A 19,125-nucleotide genomic window follows, 5' to 3' on the forward strand; every position below is an offset into this window, starting at 1 on the left:
AGTTATAAAAACAGAGAGCAAGTAATGATAAGACAGGTCCCAGCCCTGGGGAATTTATGGCCAAGAACACTGACAAAGTACAGTAAACAAGAAAGCAGATTGGATCCTCTCAGAGGATACAGTAGGGAGAAGAGACAAACATTAATGCAGAAATATATCTCAAGAGACTAACGCATCTAACTAGCCATACAATATACCAGGAACCTCCCAAGTTTTATTCCTTGAGATCCTACAATATAAGACAATTCTGAACCCGGTACAAGGATCTCCCAGGAACATGAAGGAAGTGTGTGTATGTGTGTTAAACCATGTCAGAGATTAAGTATTCTAGCCATTTTAAGAGATAAATAGTTCTTTAAGCAGTCTAAAGTGTACTTCCCTAAAAGAACTGTATATCAAGAAATTTCAATTAAATGGAAATGCTAAGTTTGAAGATCTATCTTAGTACTGAATTACATCCTCTGTAACTGTCATTACTCATAATGACCTCAATTAAATCAATTAATAAAGGTCATGGAACTTCTAAAATTTAAATTACAAATACCTTTCAGAAATTATATCCACATGTACACAAAGCTGCTGAAACACTTCAGAAAGTTTCTGTATTCTAGAAAACCTTAAACAGTCAAGTCTCCAATGCTGGGTTCAGTCCTACTCACTTGAGTAAAAAACCTTATCCAAGTCATTTCCCCTTTCTAGTAGATCTGTAAAAGTAAAGGATTTGACTATGTTTGCTATGGTCACTTCCAATCCTGATGCTCCATGGGGTAAGAAAGATTATCTAAACCTTGCCTGCCATGATTTCTCTCACATTAAAAACTGGGAGGGACCTAGGATCTCCTAATCCAACCCTCTCCTCTTTTTAGAGATGAAGAAACTGAAGATTTCCAAAGTAAAATAACTCATTTTTTGAGCCTGTGCCATTTGGGATATATAACAATTGCTAAAAGTACAATGTCCAAAAGACATTCATGGCAAATCCTTGTACACTCTGACTTACTGGAAAAATTCATAGAATATTTACATAACTGAAAATTTTTCTGTAATTTCCCCTTTATTTGAATAATAAGATTCATACTTTAAGACTCAATTTCTCAATGTTTGAAGACACATAGTAAGTATTAAAGATTCACTTCTGGGGAGCTATTTTAGCAACTAGAAAATACTGCTACAAAAAATTCTGAATCGCCCATCAGTGCACACAATTATAATTTCAGAGCATTCATAATATTCACTTTTCTTAACAAACTAAAATTTATCTAAGAAAATCCATCAGGAAATCACCAAACCAGAAAAGTTGTAAAAACAGATGTATCTCCAAAAAAGATTGGTTTTAAGAACCGAGAATTATAAGACTGTGTAACAAACATCCTTAAACTAGAAGATTAACCTTTACTTTAGAAAAGGCATAAATATTTCTGTTCACAAGAGATAGAATATTAACACAGTTTAAAAAAAAAAAAAGGTTGCCCACCATAGCAACAGTTACTAGGTAAGTACCTTATGTGTAGGATTCAAGAAAAAGCAGCAAAATGCCACTCCTAAGAGCATCTATTGACACTGTGAATCTTTCACTCTCAAACTTTTCTTTTTTAAAGGCCTAACAATCTTTGACATCTAGAACATAAATGACTACTCAACAGAGAAATCTGCTAGAATCTACCCTAAGGATTAAATATAGGGAGAGAAAACAACCTACATCCATAACCCAAGTCAAAATCTTTCTTTAATGGGGATTTTGTTATTTGCAACTGTGGTTGGCCCCCATTTTCCACTATTAGCAAACACAGCCAAGTGATAAAATACTTTATACTTTGCTAGCTTCATCTATCATTAGCACTCAAAAGCACTATTAATTCATTCTAACTACTCCTGTAAGACAAAGATGATAAACAACATACTCAAGGTCACCCAGGAAATTGGTGATAGGCTAAGAACAAAAATCCCAGGACTTCTCATTTGAAACTCACTTGTCAAAAGAAGGCTTATCTAATACTGGGTAAAGTTACACCAGTTAATCTGCAAACCTGTGTGCTCATACACATATAGCCTTGGGACCATAGTGCAAGTATAATGAACAATATGTTGGCCCAGCTAGATGTTGCAGTGGATAGAGCACTGGCCTGAGGAGTAAGGAGGACCCGAGTTTAAATCCAGCCAAAGACACTTACCATTTACTAGCTGTGTCACTCTAGCTAAGTCACTTAACCCAAATTGCCTCACCAAAAGAAAAAGAAACAGGGGGTTCTGGTCCCTGATTTACCAGTAATTAACTATGGGACCTCCGGCAAGTGTCTCATTCATTTTCTTAAATTTACATTGCTTCTATGAGATTGTAAACAAAGATTGCATTACCTTCCTCTTTAATTAACTATGTAACATAGAAATTCACATAGAAAGAACTCTTAAAGATTACCTAGTGGCAGGAGTTCTTAACCTGTATTGAGCTACATTTTAAAAACATTCTGATAACTTTATTTCAATGTGTTTCCTTTGTAATTCTACATTCTTTTTATGCATATTATTCTGAGTAGTCCACTAGAGGTTGCACTTTGTCACCCTTGTCTCTTTAGCTCTCGTTCCTTCCCCTCCTCCCCCACACACCACCTGATCTAGTAAGATGAGAAAACTGGGCCCTTAAGTAAAGTGACTTGCTGAAGGTCATAGTGACTTCCCATTACAAGTATTCTTTCAGCTAGTTACTTCCTCTCCTACAATCCATTTTACTCAGGTCTAATCTTCATTTCAGAACCTCCTACCTTAAAAATGTCATTACTTGTTTTCACTTTTATACAAGTTGGTTAAACTAAGACTAAAAGGCATTTCTTTAAACACTAAATACAACATTTTGCATAATTCAGCAGGTTTCAGACCTGACTCCTAAACCTGGAATTGAAGGTGACAAAAGAAATCCATAGGCCTTTAAAGAGATCATAGTCTTGGGATGTCAATACAAAAAACATGGGTAAAAAAATAGTAGGACCCTTCCCATAATCTCTAAAGTTTACCAAGTGGAAAAATACTACCATTGTACAGTTTTTATTTCTAAAAAGCTGACACTGAATTATAATCTTGATCGTGCTGATAACATTTCTATTGGGGAATATAAAGTAATTGGGACAAAGTGACATCTCTTTTAAGTTTCACATTAAACATAATTTTTTTTTTCCCCCAGCAAGTCTACTATGGTAGACTACTCTTATGGAATAAGAAAAAACTACCATTTATTAAAGTTCCATCAAAACAGAACTAAACTTTTATTTTGCCATGTGTTGAAGGTTATTTTTTCCACCTTTGAACTGTGATACAAACCATTAAAAAGCAAAGACAGTGTCATGTTGGCAGAATATTTTAAGTGTCAAGATGCTACCCAAGCATCAGTCAGCCAGGCACCTCAAAAGTTATTCTTTGTTGTCTTTGTTCTTTAAAAAGTTATTCCCAACAATTTTTTTTTCAGCTCTTATCTACTAAAGACTTGGAAGATGAGTTCTCAAAGGAATTCATTCTTTAATTAAAAGGAATATAAAAGGAAAAGGCAGGATATTAAGTTAAATCTTCAAACATGAAGGCAAAAGTGAAAACAAGGATATTCTGGAAGGTAGTGGGTAGCAAACAGGAGAACTAAAAATATCCTTGTGGAGAGTAATTAATTACCAGCTGTTATTAGCCCTTAAAAAGGAAGAGAATTGCCCATAAATGAATCCCTTCCTCAACTTTGGACCTCTTTTCCTCTCTATCATCAGTCCTTTACTTAAAAAAAACCCCCGTAAGTAGGATTATTTGTGACCTTGGGTAAAATCAGCAGCTCTGAGTGTCAATTTCTTCATTTGTAAAAGGAAGAAACTGGACTAGATAACTTCCAACATTTTAAATTCTATTATTTTAAATTTGTTTTTAAGATAACTTGTTGCAGTGTAATTTGATTCTACTCAGTTGTTCGAACAGAAAACATAAGAGGCAATTGGTTTTCCAAGTCAATATTTTACTACCCATCCCTATCCCTCCCCCACAAAAGATTATGAAGCCAAATCATCAAAGTTGGAACAAGGCAAATCAATCCAGGTAAGCTGAAGGTGAAATTCTGGAATGGAGAAGATCAACAGCTACAAGTTCTTGGAGGTGTTTCCAAGGACACTGGAGTCCAGGCCAAATTTTAACATTCAGCTCCAGGTCAGACTTGCCTGTCAAGTCAACTGACTTAAGAACAAACAGGTCATACAGCAAGAAGAAAAAACATTTGGAAGTCTTGGTTCTTCTCAAGTTCTTGGTCTCCATTTTATCCAAGTGAGGGCTAAACCTATTAATAGCTATAAGTTCTATAAAATAAGGAAGCCAATTCCATTGAAAATATTTCCTTTGAGCCACCTGTTTCTTTCACTTTTTTCTTTTCTAAAACCCAAGAAGGCAACTTCACTTGACTGAACACTGTCCCTAACCACTTAAGAGTATATTCTACAGCAGCTCCTCCCTACTGTCTAAATCCCATCATTTTTCTAATCAAGAAATTGCTGATCTTGTTCCATCCCCTCCCCCTACACACTCCACAAAACCTTATCTTAACCCTAATTCTTTACATGTTCATCAGTAACCACCTTTACAACTCTAACCCTCGACATAGACAAGGGGCCACCAGACCTACTCTGAATAGATTCCTCTCCCTTATCTTTCCTGGCCTAAACCCAATCTCCAAACCATCTCTCAAACCACAACCCCACCCATCCTTCCTAGTCCCTCCACACCAGGGTCCCCCAGCCTCGACAGACCCCATTCTGGACTTCCCTCCAACCAACCTTCGAGTTGAACCAAGCCTTCGAGTAACCCCACCTCAAAGGTCTCCCTAGGATGCCCCCTCCCTCCTCCACCTCCTGCAACACCATTCCCCACCTCCCCCGTCAGCCGCCCCTCCCTCCCGCCCCACCCTTGTCTCCTCCCCTTTCCTTCCAGACTGTCTCCCCCTCCCAGCCTCTCCACATCGAGGGGCTCCCCAGCCCCCTCCCACCCCAGCCCTAACACTTCCAGATTTCCTTTTCCCTTTATGAAGGACTGCTCCTCGTTCCCCAAGATATCTTCGCCCGCCACCTCGGCTCCAAAGGGCCCCCCGAAAGGCGGCCCCGAAGGCTGCCGCCCGGGGTACAGAGTAAAGGCGGCAGGCCCTGTAGGAGCAATTCGGAGAAGTCAGCTGAGGAGCGGACTCCATTCCTCTAACCCGAACCCACACTCCCAACCCCCCCCGCTCGTCCGCTCCGCTTTACCTGTGGTGGTGGCGGCGGCGGCGGCGGCCGCTCTCCCCTCTCCTCACACAGACAATATGGCGGCGGCGGAGGAGGAGACACACGGCTGGGCCGCCAGCCGCAGGGACCAGAGCGAGGCTGCAGCCACCGCTGCCGGAAGCGGAACCCCGCCCCTTCCAAGCCGCCCGCCCTCCTGCAGAGAGGCGGGGAGGAGGGGTGGGACCGCTTCCGGCTCCGCCCCTAGTTGAGGCTAAGTGAACGCTGCCATATTGGGTCATACTATATATTGTTTCGGGGGGGGTGGGGTCCGTGCTCCCAGACGACATGGCGAAACAAGAGAAGTACTTGGGGCAAAGTATGAGAAGAAGGTATATGAAACGAATTTACATTGTTTTCTTTATAGCGTTCCTCGAATAGCGCATAATAAGGAAATCAAGTTAAGTTCCCTCTCCCTCGTCTTCGTCCTTGGTTCGGCCTAAACTAAGATGGATTGAGGTCACTACGGCTTCCTCCCATACTCAAATCAGCTGCGGAAACTCATCCAGGCTGCAACTCCGCCCCCTTAGGAAATAGCATCCCGACCGCCAGAGTTTGTGGCAAAGCATTCTGGGAAATGTAGTCTCCCTGCGCCGCTTCGTAAAGCGTTAGGGTTAGGTTTAAGGTTCATGTGTGTTCTCCGTTTCAAAACTCCCCACTCTCTGGGAGAGGATGCAAAACGTTGTGAGGATAAAGGTTAGGGTAAGTGACGTTGCTCTCCCTGTGCTGACGTCACGGATGGGGAGGGATGCAACGCATTCTCTCCTGACCCCTCCTGGGGTTGTCACCGTGGGCTGGGCAGGTGTGAAGGCAGGGCGGCGCTGTCTCCTAAGGGTTATTTAGGGATGTAAAAACTTCTCCTCGGAGACTCCAGGCTCCAGGCTGGGTCCGAGCTGTCAGGGGGGAGGATAAGGGAAAGGAGGATCTGATGTGGCCCTTTTCCTCTCGGCTTTACCAGTAATGAGATACACCTTGTCTTTTTCAATTCAGCACCCCTGAACACCTGGGGTCAGAGCCTGAGCCGGCTAGGGGAGGTGTGGCTGGGTACATGCCTACGCTCGCTGCCCCCGTGGCGCTGACCATCCAGTGCACGAGTAGTTCACACAGAAGGTCAAGAGATGTGAGACCAAGAAAAAGGGGATGGACACACAAGAGGCCCAGAGTATAATCCACTCACGTTGGTAGATGATCTCTATCGTTTCATGATTCCGCTCTTCCCTGGTTCTTCTTTGCTAGATCTTCCAAGTCATCCCCACTAACTGCGGGTATCTAATGGGATGCTCCATTGGCGTGTCAAACAAGAAACCTTATCTTTCTAGCTAAACCTTCTCGCCGATTTCCCTCTTTCTGTCCAAGGCACTACCACCCTTCCCTTCTGCTCCTGAATCTGTACTCATCCCATTACGCAATCTGTTGTCCAGTCTTGCCATTTCTATCTTCACAGCGTCCCCTTCTATCCACTCCCATAGCTGCTAATATACTAAATGCTCTCAATCAACCCCCCCTGAGATTGTCTTGGCAAAGGCATTGGAGTCATCTGCCATTTCCTTTTTCAGCTTCTTTTACAGATGAGGAACAGACTTGCACAGGACCACATAGCGAGGCAGTATCTGAGGCCAGATTTAAAGTCAGCTTTTCCTAAGTTCAGATCTCATGCTCTATTCACTGAATCACTTCGCTGTCCTAGTTGCTTATCATGTCATCGTTGGACAAATGAATCAACCTTCTGGTTGATTTTCTTGCTTCTTATCTCTCCTCAAGGCCATCTATTTTCTACTCAAATTCCAAAGAAGTCTTCCTTTGCTGTAGGTTTAGTCATGTTACACAAACTCTTGCCCTCTCCACTCAATAAATTCCATTGTTTCCTATTATCTCCAGGATCAAATATAAAGTCTTGTTTGATCTTTAAAACTCTTCCCAACCTGGCACCTTCCTACCTTACTTTGCCAGTCTTACATTGAATTCCCCTCACTTACATAATAAATTCAATAACACTGATCTTATTTTTGTTTTATCTGTCTTCCTTTTTCACTGGCTGCTGGTTAGCTATACCCCTCTTCCTCAAAGGAAATGCAGTCTCTTCATATCCAACTCCTTGTTTCTCTGATTTCCTTCCAAAGTCAGCTCAAATCCCATCTTCTATAAGAGACCTTTCTTAGTCCCTCTCACTGCTAGGACCTTTCCTCTAAGATTGCCTTCTATATATATTCTATATCTCTTATATGTACATAGTTGTTTGTATGTTTTCTCCAGTTGTTTGTATGTTTTCTCCAGTTGTTTGTATGTTTCTCTATTCTCCATAGAATAAGTTCCCTAAGGAAAGAGATACTTTTTTTCCTTTCCTTGTATCTCTATTACATAGCAGAATGCCTGGTGTATGTTAAACTCTTACTAAATACTTGTGACTGACAGCCTCCTAACCTACATTGTGGTTTCAGCCAATCTGTTCAATATTATCTTACTCTATTCCTTTCTCTTTGTGTTCCAGTGATGGTATCACAGGCTTAAAGCTACTTAGGACCTCAGAAATCATCTTAATCTAACTACCTGATTTTACAGATAAGGAAACTAAAGCCACACAAGGTCACAAGTGCCAGAACCAGAATTTGAATCATGGTTCCCTGACCTCAAATTTTTGCTTTTCCCAGTATAGTTCTGCCTTCTAAACAGGGAAGATTACAAGAAGGCTTCATAAAAGAAATAGTACTTGCTTTTACTTACTGTGGCCATAGTGGATAGAATTTTCCTTCCATACCTAGTTCCATCTCTTCCATCTCTAGTACCATCTGTTTTAGGAAGCCTCCTTAACCCTCTTCCTCCTGGCAAATGATGTTTATCTTCCCCAATTGTGATACTTGGACATCTCAATTCTTGTCATCTGAATGCTTGGGCTTCTCCCCTTAACTCCAACTCCTCCCTTCACCTCATTAGTTTGTAGTTTTTTGAGACCCAAGTGCCAAGACCTAGCTATATTTGCATTTTATTTTTTAAAGTGGGAGATGGAAGGGGAGGAAGAAGCAATGGATTGTAGGTTGCTTTTGGAGTCAGGAAGACTTAAGTTCCAGTTATGACTCTGAAACAGGTTAGCTAAGACCAAATAGTCTCTTTGTGTGTGCCTGAGGCAACTCTCACGGGGTCCTCAAACTATGGCCCACAGGCCAGATGCTGCCCCCTGAGGACATTTATCCCCCTCACCCAGGGCTATGAAGTTTCTTTATTTAAAGGCCCACAAAACAAAGTTTTTGTTTTTACTATAGTCCAGCTGTCCAACAGTCTGAGGGACAGTGAACTGGCTCCCTCTTTTAAAAGTTTGAGGACCCCTGCAAGGTAAAAGGAGTTTCACAACCAGGCTTACCTAATATCCATGTTATTACAGATCAAGCACTTCACCTGCTGTCAAAAATAAAAAATAACAAACAAACAAAACCCACTTCTACTGAGCTGACTTTAGTATGTAGCAGTGGAGGACACTGAATTGATATTTGTTGAATTATGTGCAAAGCACAGTGCTAGGAATAGGAGGTCAATCAAATCAAATAAATATTTGCAAATAAATGAATGGATGAATTTTTTTTGAACAAGAACTGATGATTTCATTGATATAGGGAACTCCTAATGAGGAAATTCTCTACCATGACAAATCAGTATCTAGTCTGCAATTTATAGTTAAAGGCACTGAGAAATTACATTACTTGTCAGTACATATCCAAAGTAGGGCTTGAATCCAGGTCTATCTAATTCTGAAACTATTGCTCTATCATATATAGGGTGTGTGTGTGTGTGTGTGTGTGTGTGTGTGTGTTTAAGTAATATTGGGAGAGCGATTCAGTATATGTGAAAAATTCGCAAGACAGACATTTACCACAGTCACAAAAGGATTTCATGTATTACATGAAACAGGTCATGGGCGAAATCAAATATAACAATAATATATGATTAAGCAACATGTTCTGAGTGATGTGAATTTTTAAAATGGTAGGGAAGAGGGGGAGGGAAGTAAAGGCAGGGTCTAAGGAATTAAGAAGTTAGGGAGGAGCTAGGAAACAGCCAGGAAGGGGCCTAGTCTAGCACTTCTAACTGACTAGGAATACCATGAGAGAGGAAGAAGTAGTATATGCTTTTTAGATATGCAAACAAGACAACAGAAATAGCATCAATGGATTAAAGTTCTTGTTCTACATCATATGCACATGTATATATATTTATATTTGTTATATGCATAATATATATTATTATACATATAAGTACATTATGTATATATTAAAAACTAGTAGCTGGGATTGTCAGGAAAGGTCTCCCAGAATGGCTCTTGATCTGATTTTTGAAGGACTCTTGGGATTCTGAAAGTCTGAGGTTAGGAGAGCATGTCTTCTAGGTAAATGAGATAGTGTATACAAAGGCTTGGGAGATGAAGCATCCAATATGAAATAGCTGTTAAGCTGATAGTAGAGTTCATCAAAAAGAATAATATGCAATAAGGCCGGGAAAGTCAACTGATACTTATATGGTTATGAAGGATTTTCAATTCCAAATACAGTATTTGAGAAAGGTACAACATTGAAAAAACTGTTTCTATCTATCGGAAACTAAAGCGTGGGGAGAAGGAGGTAGGGGGAGTAGGCATGTAGTAGATGAGTATTATGTAGATTATAAAATTCAGCTCAACAAACATTTTTAGTATGGTGAAATTTAGGCAAGGAAGGATCCCTGTTTTCTGGAGTTTAACTTTTACTAAAGGAATTTTTTTAAAAAATAAAACTCTTAATTTTATCTGAATTTCTCACAGCTTCTATTGTGGAAACTCTTGATAATTTTTAATCTCTCTTCTCCCCCATCCACAATGTCCACTAATGCAAACTAGCAGCTCTAGTTTTAGCTGTTTGGAAACGATAAGAGATTAAGTAACTTATGAAGTCAGTAGTAATTAAATTAGAAAAAGGTCCAGTACTCAGTTATGCCTAGTAGAAGGCCTTCCCTCTATCTTCTTGCTCTCAAAGTTCTCCAGTGGAGGAAATAGCCATAATACAATGTATGTATTAGCATACATTGCAAATGATGCTAATAAGTAATTAAGATATCTACATCTTTTGGTACTCAGAAATCCTAGAAGTTTTGCTGTTTACTTCTCCAGTTCCTTTTACAGATGAGGAAACTAAGGTAAACAACGTTAAATGGCTCAGAATCACACAATTAATAAATGTCTGAAGCTAGATTTAAACTCATGGCAATGAGTTTTCCTGGTTCTTCTCAGCTCTATGCATTATGGTGCCACCTAACTGCCCCTCACAGATCCCACTACTTGAGATATACCAGAAGGAAGCAGAAAACAGGGAGAGGGGGAAGGTTTGGTATGTACAAGAACATGCATAATAGCACTTTTTGTGGTAGCAAAGAATTGGAAATATAGTGATTATATATTGATTGGGAAACTACTAATTAGGTTATGCAAACATAATGAAATATGATTTTGCCTTAAAGGATAATTAGGAAGAATTTAAAGAAGCATGAGAAGAGTTATGTGAACTGATGTAAAACAAGCAGAACCAGGAAAATAATGATTAAATGGAAATGAAAAGAACATGATATTGAAACAAAATGCTGTGGAATTATAATGACCAATTTTGTCCCTGGAGGAGAATTGGAGAAGTGACCCTCCCTTCATAATTGATTTTCAGGAGGCTATGATTATGGAATATTGTATATACTATCAGATCAGTTAGTTTTGCTGAATTATGTTTGCCCCCTTCTAACTCTGTTACTAGAGATTGCTAAATAAGTATGTGAATGTGAGAGGAATGGAAATATTTGGAAATGAATGTGATATTAAAAAGCATCAACAAAAAGGGGGAAGGGGGAAATTATTCACTTGGATGTGCACTTTATAATTTACAATTAGTTTATCTCATAGCAGCTTTGTGGAGTAAAAAGGGTATTTTCCCCAATCTTCCTACAGGTGGGATAAAGAAGTTTAGCTTCTGAGACAAATGATTTGCCCTAGGGTATAATTCTACTCTGTAGAAAAGTCAATACTCTACTTCCTATATACTTTCCTTTACAAGTAAAGAATCTTATCAATTTCTCCCCAAAGCTGAATAAAAGTGTCCTTATTGCTCTCTGCTTTGGGTTTCCATTCATTTAGTCTTGTAGGAGCTGGCCAAGTTACTGTACTCCTCCAAGATCTAGGTAAGCATCACCTTTTACGACCTTTCTCCCTTGCTATTGTGTCTCCCTCTTCAAAGTTACAGCCCATCTTCCTTTGATTTTTTTTTTTAAATTATTTATTTATTTTTGCTGAGGCAATTGGGGTTAAGTGACTTGCCCAGGGTCACACAGCCAGGAAGGGCTGTGTCTGAGACCAGATTTGAACTTAGGTCCTCCTGATTCAGGGCTGGTGTTCTATCCACTGTGCCACCTAACTGCCCCTGCCCATCTTATTTTGTATGAATTTTGTATGCACCCATTTATCTACGTTTTGTTTCCCCCTCTGGAATGGAAAGACAGAGACTGTTTTTTGTTTGTTTTTGTTTTTGTCTCCCTAGTGCCTCTTGATCTTTAAATTGCTACATTTACTTTTGATTTTTTTGACATTTAATTCTTTCTATTAATATGTCTCTGTTTACTTCACTCTGCATCAGTTCATAGATCTGTTCTTGCTTTTCTTTGTCACATACCATTTCTTACAGTATAATAGCATTACATTACATTACAATTGATGATGGATACTTTGTTTCTATTTCTTAGCTATCGCCAAATAAAAGCTGCTACACATATTTTGGAGTATATGGGAAGTTTCTTTTTCTCTTATTTCTTTTTCTTTTTTAATCAATAGCTTCCTTGGGATATAAACCCTTTAATAATGGAGTCGCTAGTTTAAAGAATATGGCTATTTTAGGCACTTTATTTCCATAATTCTAAATTGCTTTCCTAAATGGTTGTACCATTTCATAGCTCCACCCGGAATATATTAGTGTGCCTCTTTATCCACAAGCCCTCCAATATTGACTGTTCTCATATGTTGTTATTATTGCCAATTTTCAGGGTAGGACATAAAACTTAAGGATTCTTTTGATTTGTATTTCTCTTATTAGTGATTTAGAGCATTTTTTCATCTGTTGCTGATAGCTAGGCTGTACCAGCATAATAAAAATTACAATACTTCCAAACAATTTATATTTTCAATGCTATACAAAGGAGATACTTTTTAGAACGTGATAAAATAATAATAAAATTCATTTGGACAAAGATCTAGAATATCAAGGGAAATGATGAAAAGGAGGGTTGAAAGATGAATAACATGTGCGGACCTCAAATCATATTATAAAGTAGTAGTCATCAAAGCCATCTGGTATTTATCATTCTTCATCAATTTAGACAAATCTCTTCATGCTTTGTATTCATCACATACATTATTTCTTATAGGACAGTAATATTCCATTACATGCCTGTACCACAATTTGTTTAGTCATTCCCCGATCAATTCTCATCTGTTTTGTATAGCTTTTAAATATTTATAATTATTGGGGGTCAAGATATTTTCATGGATAAATTTTTCTTGGCTGGGATTTTTTCCCTCTTTCTCTGCACAATCCTGCCATCACTAGGTACCAGGTAAAATTAGGAAGTAAGGATATTTCTTGCTTAAACTATTTAACATAAAAACCAGCTTCCTATGTCAGCATCATGTCCAGAGGCATTTAGAAAGAGAATATGGTGAAGAAGAGTGATTTTTCAATGCGTGGGGGTTTGGGAAGGAGAGCCTTAATTTTTGGATCTGATTGGGAACTTTCTCCTCTACTCCTGTTAACCAGAGGGAGCTTTTGTCTATATTGCTGGACTGGAGCCTGATAGTGGTGAGACCAGTTCCTCTTTTTCCTATAAGATTTTGAAAGTAGAGCTCTAAAGAATGCTTTCAGGGCATGCCTGGGAAATACCACCAGCTTTAGAACAGTAGGTGGAAGGGCTGAAATTTCAGGCTTCTCTAGGAAGGAACATTGCTTGCTACTTGGGAATTTTAGAGTCAACATAATTTGTTTTTCACGGTCAAAAAGAAAGTATAATAATGTCTATATTGTAAATTTTGCCCAAATTAGACTTCTGATTTACTTTGTTACTTCCAAATATGCTTTAGTAAAATATATTTTTATTTGCATGAGTGATCCTTTCTGATCACGGGAAGTTTTGAAAGGGATTGGAATCATAGAGGCTGAATCCTGAGAGGTTTTGGGATATTATCAGTCTTTATAGTTCTAGTTAGAAATTTGGTCTGAAGTGCTAAAAGTATGGGAGCTGAGAGATCTAGGCAGGTTCTGTCTACTCACACGAAAAAGAATTTTAAAGGTATAGAAGCAGGGTCCTGCTCTTACAATGCAAGGATTCAAAAGAGTAACTTAGAGCTTGGAGCTCCATCTGGTGGTTTAACAAGATATAGCACACTAAATATCCCCTTTCCCCTCAAATCTTAAACCCAACTATAAAGCAAATATTCACTCTGCATTCCTAGCTTTCTAAGAGCATTCAAAAAACCATCAAAGTTTTAAACTGTCTCCCTTTGAAAACCTGGATTGAAGGTGGTGGACCTACACATCACATAATCTCAGGTCAAGAACCCATATTTTCCTCAGGGTATCTGTCTTCTTTTTTACATTTTGCCTTAAGTGGTTTATTCTCTCCTAGTTCCTTACTTCCTCTGCAAACTCCCTCTGGTTGGAACTGGATAATTTAGACTCCATTGCCTGGGATTGTGAAACTTGGGTCTTAGTACAGCTTCCTAGAGAAGAAACCATCATTAACTTTCTGTCATTTCACCTCTTTGGGGGAAAAATGTGGCAAAAGGACCACTGCCTTCTTCAAGCATAATATCTAATAGCAAGAAAGAATCTTAGAACATAGAATATAGAATGTCATAGTTGAAATGGATCTGAAATCACAGAATGCTGAAATGGAGGGGAACTTGGAAGATAAAATGTTAGTACTGCAAAGGATCATTGGATCCTATGTCATTGGACATAGAATGTCAGATTTGGAAATGATATAGAATATGATCATACATTTTACAGAGAAGGAAACTAAGGTTCTAGAGAGGGAAAGTGAGTTGATGCAGAGCCAGAACTTGAACTTACAATTACAAATTCCCAAGTCAGAGATCTTTTTCCTTTGTATGCTGTCTCCCCAGTGTACACTTATATAGCTGACTACAAGGCATCGAAGGACCAGCTACATTGGATGGCCCCAAAGTCTTAGTTTTGGTTATAATAGCTTATAGCTATTATATCTTATATCATAGCTTATATTATTATATCACATTTCTAATATGGGTATGTATTATAGCTTATAGCTATTATAGTTATTATAATTTAAAGCTTGTATATTATTATACTATAACAGTTATTATAGCTATAAACTATAATTGCCATTACAATTTGAGGTTGCACTAAGACACCCTATATAGGTGGTTGAGGTCTATGACAGATCCTCCAGGTTTTTAGACCCTAGTTATGAATATAAGAGAGGAAGAAGAGGGAAAAGGAGAGGGAAGAAGAGGAAGAAGAGAAAGAAGGTGAGGAGGGGAAGGAAGAGGAAGAGGTTTCCCCAACTTGCCATTGCCCATTAAAAAGAGGAAGGCTAGGGGCAGCTAGCTGACAAAGTAGTAGATAAAGGCTTTGGAGTTTTTGGAGTATTTGGAGATATTTTGGAGTATTTGGAGATAAAGGAGGACCTGAATTCAAATGTGATCTCAAATACTTGATATATACTAAGTTATGTGACCCCAGGGAAGTCACTTAATCCCAATTGCCACATACACACAGAGAAAGGAAGGAAGGATAGGAGAAAGAAAGAATGAATGAATGAATGAAAAAAAGAAAGAGAAAGAAAAGAAGGAAGGAAGAAAAAAAAGCAGAAGAACACTGGAAACATTTTGGTGCCAGTGGCAGACACATTTGGACTCTTTCTTTATTAACTGAGGCTGTCATGTATGTGTCTGGGGGAAGTGACCTGAGTAGTCTTGTCATAGATGCAATAAACCAGTGATGTCAAACTCAACTAGAAACAGAGGTCACATTCATTGCATGCTTCAATGGGGTCTGTGAGCCAGGTGTTTGACATCTCTGTAGTAGGTCTTTGTTAGTAGACAAGGATGCCCCATTCCTTGGTAGACTAGTCCCATCCTTCCCTCTACAAACATATAGCTAGAATCATCAAATTATAAAATACTGATGCTGACAGGGTGAGTTATTACTTGAGACACAGAATATTAGAATTAGAAGAGGCTGTGGAATGTAGATGATTAAAGATGAGAGCTGCAGAAAGTCAAGACATTTGATCATGGTTGCTGACTCTGTTACTTCTTGGGATAGTCACTTAGATTGACTGTCTAAATTCTAAGCTTTTCCCTCTACAATTTGTTATCTGATTGACCTTGGGCAAATACTTGAACTTCCTTGTGCAAGGGTGTACTACTAAAATGTTTAACAACAGCCTCTGTGGGAAAAAAAATTCTCAGGACACACTTTTAAATTTAATTTGCATTATTAACATTTTCTCATCCCTTTTAAATAATCAAAGCTAATTTGTTCTTCAGTTATTTCAGTTGTGTCCAATTCTTTGTAATCCCATTTGGGGTTTTCTTGGCAAGGAAACTAGAATGGTTTGCTATTTCCTTCTTCAGTTCATTTTTCAGATGAAAAAACTGAGACTAATAAAGTTGTGATTTTCTCAGTCATACACCTAAGTAAATGTCTGAGGTTGAATTTAAACTCAGGTCTTTCTGACTTCAGGCCCAGAACTCTGTCCACTGTGCCAACTAACTGCTCCTCAACAAAATTAAATGCAGCCTTATTTTTGCCAATTTCCAAAGTGTACATGTTCACACTGAAAAATCTAATAGTCGCTTTTGAGATCCTCTGTCTCTGGGAATCAGCTTCTTTATCTTTAAAAGGAGAGGGTTGGACTAAATATCTCTAGGGTCCCCTCATGAACAGTATGATTTCTAGGATCCTGTAATCTGATACTACCATGTTTAAAGTTTATCCTTTAAAAAATACAGTTTCCCATTAGTGTCACCAGATGGCGAATTGAGGCTATATTTCAATCTCAGGCTAGAATTTAGGATATGAAATTTAAGATATGAAGTAGACAGGGGCAGAAGAGAACTTTTCAGGTGTCTAGATTTGGGAAGGTGGTGGAAGTTACACTACAGGCTCCCCTCTTTTTGGACTGATGGTTACAATTGATTCTTTTTTGGCTATGAGCACCCTGGAAGCTTAACTAGTTTTATAAGGATAAGGAAAATTGGAATCCATGAAGGAGCAAAATCCCACAGTAGGGAATGAATGTCTCAAGCATCAACAGATAGGAAATCAGCATCCTTTGCTGATGTAAATGGATGCTAAATGTAAATGGAACGTAGGGAAACACTTTGCTTGTCTGGACTGGATCTTTTTGGTCTCCTCTATTCCTCCTCACTATAAATGAACTGTACCAGAAAAGAGGAGTCTCTGAGATTTATTCTCCTCCCCCTTCATCCTAACTATGCAGAGTAAAGCCAGAAACAAATTTTAATCAGACAGACTCTGTACCGCTTTATACACGAAACCTTTTCTGATTCCTGTAATTCTAGTGCCCTCCCTCCCAAAATTAGCTTGTATTTAATGAGTTTTCATATATTTGCTTTATATTTATTCACATGTAATTATATATGTACATAGACACATGTACATACATTGGTATACCCTCTAGAATATAAACTCTTTGAGAATAAGGACTATTTCTCCAGTACTTCGCAGTGTCTGGTACATGTTGTTGGTGCTTAATATATGCTTGTTAGTTCATTGAATCACCTTTATAGACTTCTTTTTAACCTAAGCTAGATACTAACTCAGTTGGACCAGTGAAATTCAATGATGTTTTTCTCCACTGTGTTACATAGTAGAAAGAACTATAGTTTTTGATTTAGAAGATCTGATTTTGAGTCTAACCTCTGCACCTTAATCAAGAAATCATCAAACTTTCATTAATAATTATTTAATTTACATAATTAATTAAATTAATAATTAATTAATGCTTGTTAATTAGGACAACAAATATTTATTAATATGCCAAGTCCTGAGTATTCAGAGACAAAAGTGAAATAGTACCCACCTTCACGGAAATTACATTCTATCATGGGAAATAATGTTTAAATATATGGTTATATTCAAAATAGGTAAAAATTATTTTTGTCAGATGAGAGACTACCAGCTGTAGGGAGGGAGGAATAAGAAAAAGCTTCACATAAAATCTGTTCCTTGAGCTAAATCTTGAGTGAATTTTAAGAAATTCAGGTGATGAGGCAAAGCATTCTAGGTATGAGGGATAGCAAATGTAAATGGAGATGAAATATAAAGTGATATATTTGTGGAATTATTAAGACGAATTTGCTTTGACCAAAGATCATGGTCAATTGAATAAAATGGAATAAGGCAGGAAGGTTGGACTGGGTGACAACTTGTAAAGAATTTTAGATGCCAAACAAAAAAAAAGGTTATTAAATATTAGATATGATAGATAGATATGATATTAGAGCTAATATGGCCCTAGTGTTGTTTATCAGATAAGAGAGTGACGTGGTCAGAAATGCAAGTTAGAAAACTATCTTGGCATCTATGTGGAGGATAGATCAGAGTAGAGAGAAACTTGGGATGAGGAGATCACTTAGACGTTTGCAATAGTCCAGTCTAGAAGTGATGAATATCTTAACTAGGGAAATGGTGGTATAAATGGAAAGAAAGGAACAGATGTAAAAGTGTAAAGGAAGAAAATGCACAAGACAGCAACTGACTGGATATGTGGAGTGAGGGAGAGTGAAGAGTCAAAGGTGATTTTGTATTTTCAAACCCGAGTGACAGAAATAGAGAAGTTTGGAAGAGGAGTGGGCCTTGGAGTAAAGTCTGTACAGGCCACACTGAGTATGAAATACCTAGAAGATATCCATCTCAAAATGTTCAAAAGGCACTGAGACTTGGGATATGTCACATACTTTGTCTTTTGGCTTCCTCAAATAAATGATTTGAGTGAATTAACTTTCAAATTCCTTTGTAGCCCTGACATTTTCAAATAATACTTCTATTTATCATAGCATTTTCACACCTTACATTGACATTGCACTATAGGGTTGTCAGATAACCTGCCAGAGCATTATACAATTGTGATATATCATTATCTGCTCTCTATACACCAAAGCTTACGCTGGGTATATAACTCTCTTCCAGGAACTACACAGGTTATCTCCCTACTGTAATTGATGACATAATTTTTTACTTTGTGAATTTGGGGAAAAATACTTTCTGAGCCTCAGTTTTCTCATCTGTGACATGGGAATAACTTGTACTACCTTTTCCACTGTGAATTTTATGAGCAAAGTACTTCGCAAATCTTAAAAAGTACGATAAAAATAGTCATCAGTATTATTGTTCCCATTCAGGGTTTTGAGATCAGTTCAAAAAAATGACCTCCCTTTGGAATTTGTGAAATTGTGAGTTTTAGTGAGAAAAATTTGGGGGATCTCTAAGGTAGAAGGAACAAGTCTAAATGTGTTTATGTGGAAGGGGGGAGCAGAGTTCTGAAAGGCCTAAAGGAGAAGGAGTGGTGGCTTCTGGGAAGGGAGCCAGGAAGGTCTGGGGCAGGGGTAGGGAGGTAAGGGGGTGGGGAGTGGAGAAAAATGGGAGTGAGCTTTGGACAAGGCTGCTTTGCAGAGCAGGGAAGTGAAGAGATAACTGAGAAGGGTGGAGAGGCACACCAGGGGCAGCTGGAGGAGAAGATAAAGCCAGAAAGGGATGTTACCAGGGCCAAGAGAAGCCGTCCCTGGTTTGCCACGTGGGTG

At 38.5% G+C, this 19,125-nt stretch overlaps 1 protein-coding gene across 4 annotated transcripts in view; it reads right to left on the minus strand.

Annotated features, from left to right (window-relative positions):
• The window catches only part of CSNK2A1 (casein kinase 2 alpha 1), a 53,564-nt gene extending 47,594 nt beyond the window's left edge, over positions 1-5,970 (minus strand). For all 4 annotated transcript variants that reach the window (XM_012553641.3, XM_031954149.1, XM_012553642.3 and 1 more), the window contains exon 1: positions 5,253-5,970. The gene's annotated coding sequence lies outside the window, so the exon portion shown is untranslated. The remainder of the gene's footprint in view (positions 1-5,252) is intronic.
• Positions 5,971-19,125: the final 13,155 nt, after the last annotated feature.

The sequence above is a fragment of the Sarcophilus harrisii genome, chromosome 2 (genome assembly GCF_902635505.1).
Source record: "Sarcophilus harrisii chromosome 2, mSarHar1.11, whole genome shotgun sequence".
Lineage (NCBI taxonomy): Eukaryota > Metazoa > Chordata > Mammalia > Dasyuromorphia > Dasyuridae > Sarcophilus > Sarcophilus harrisii.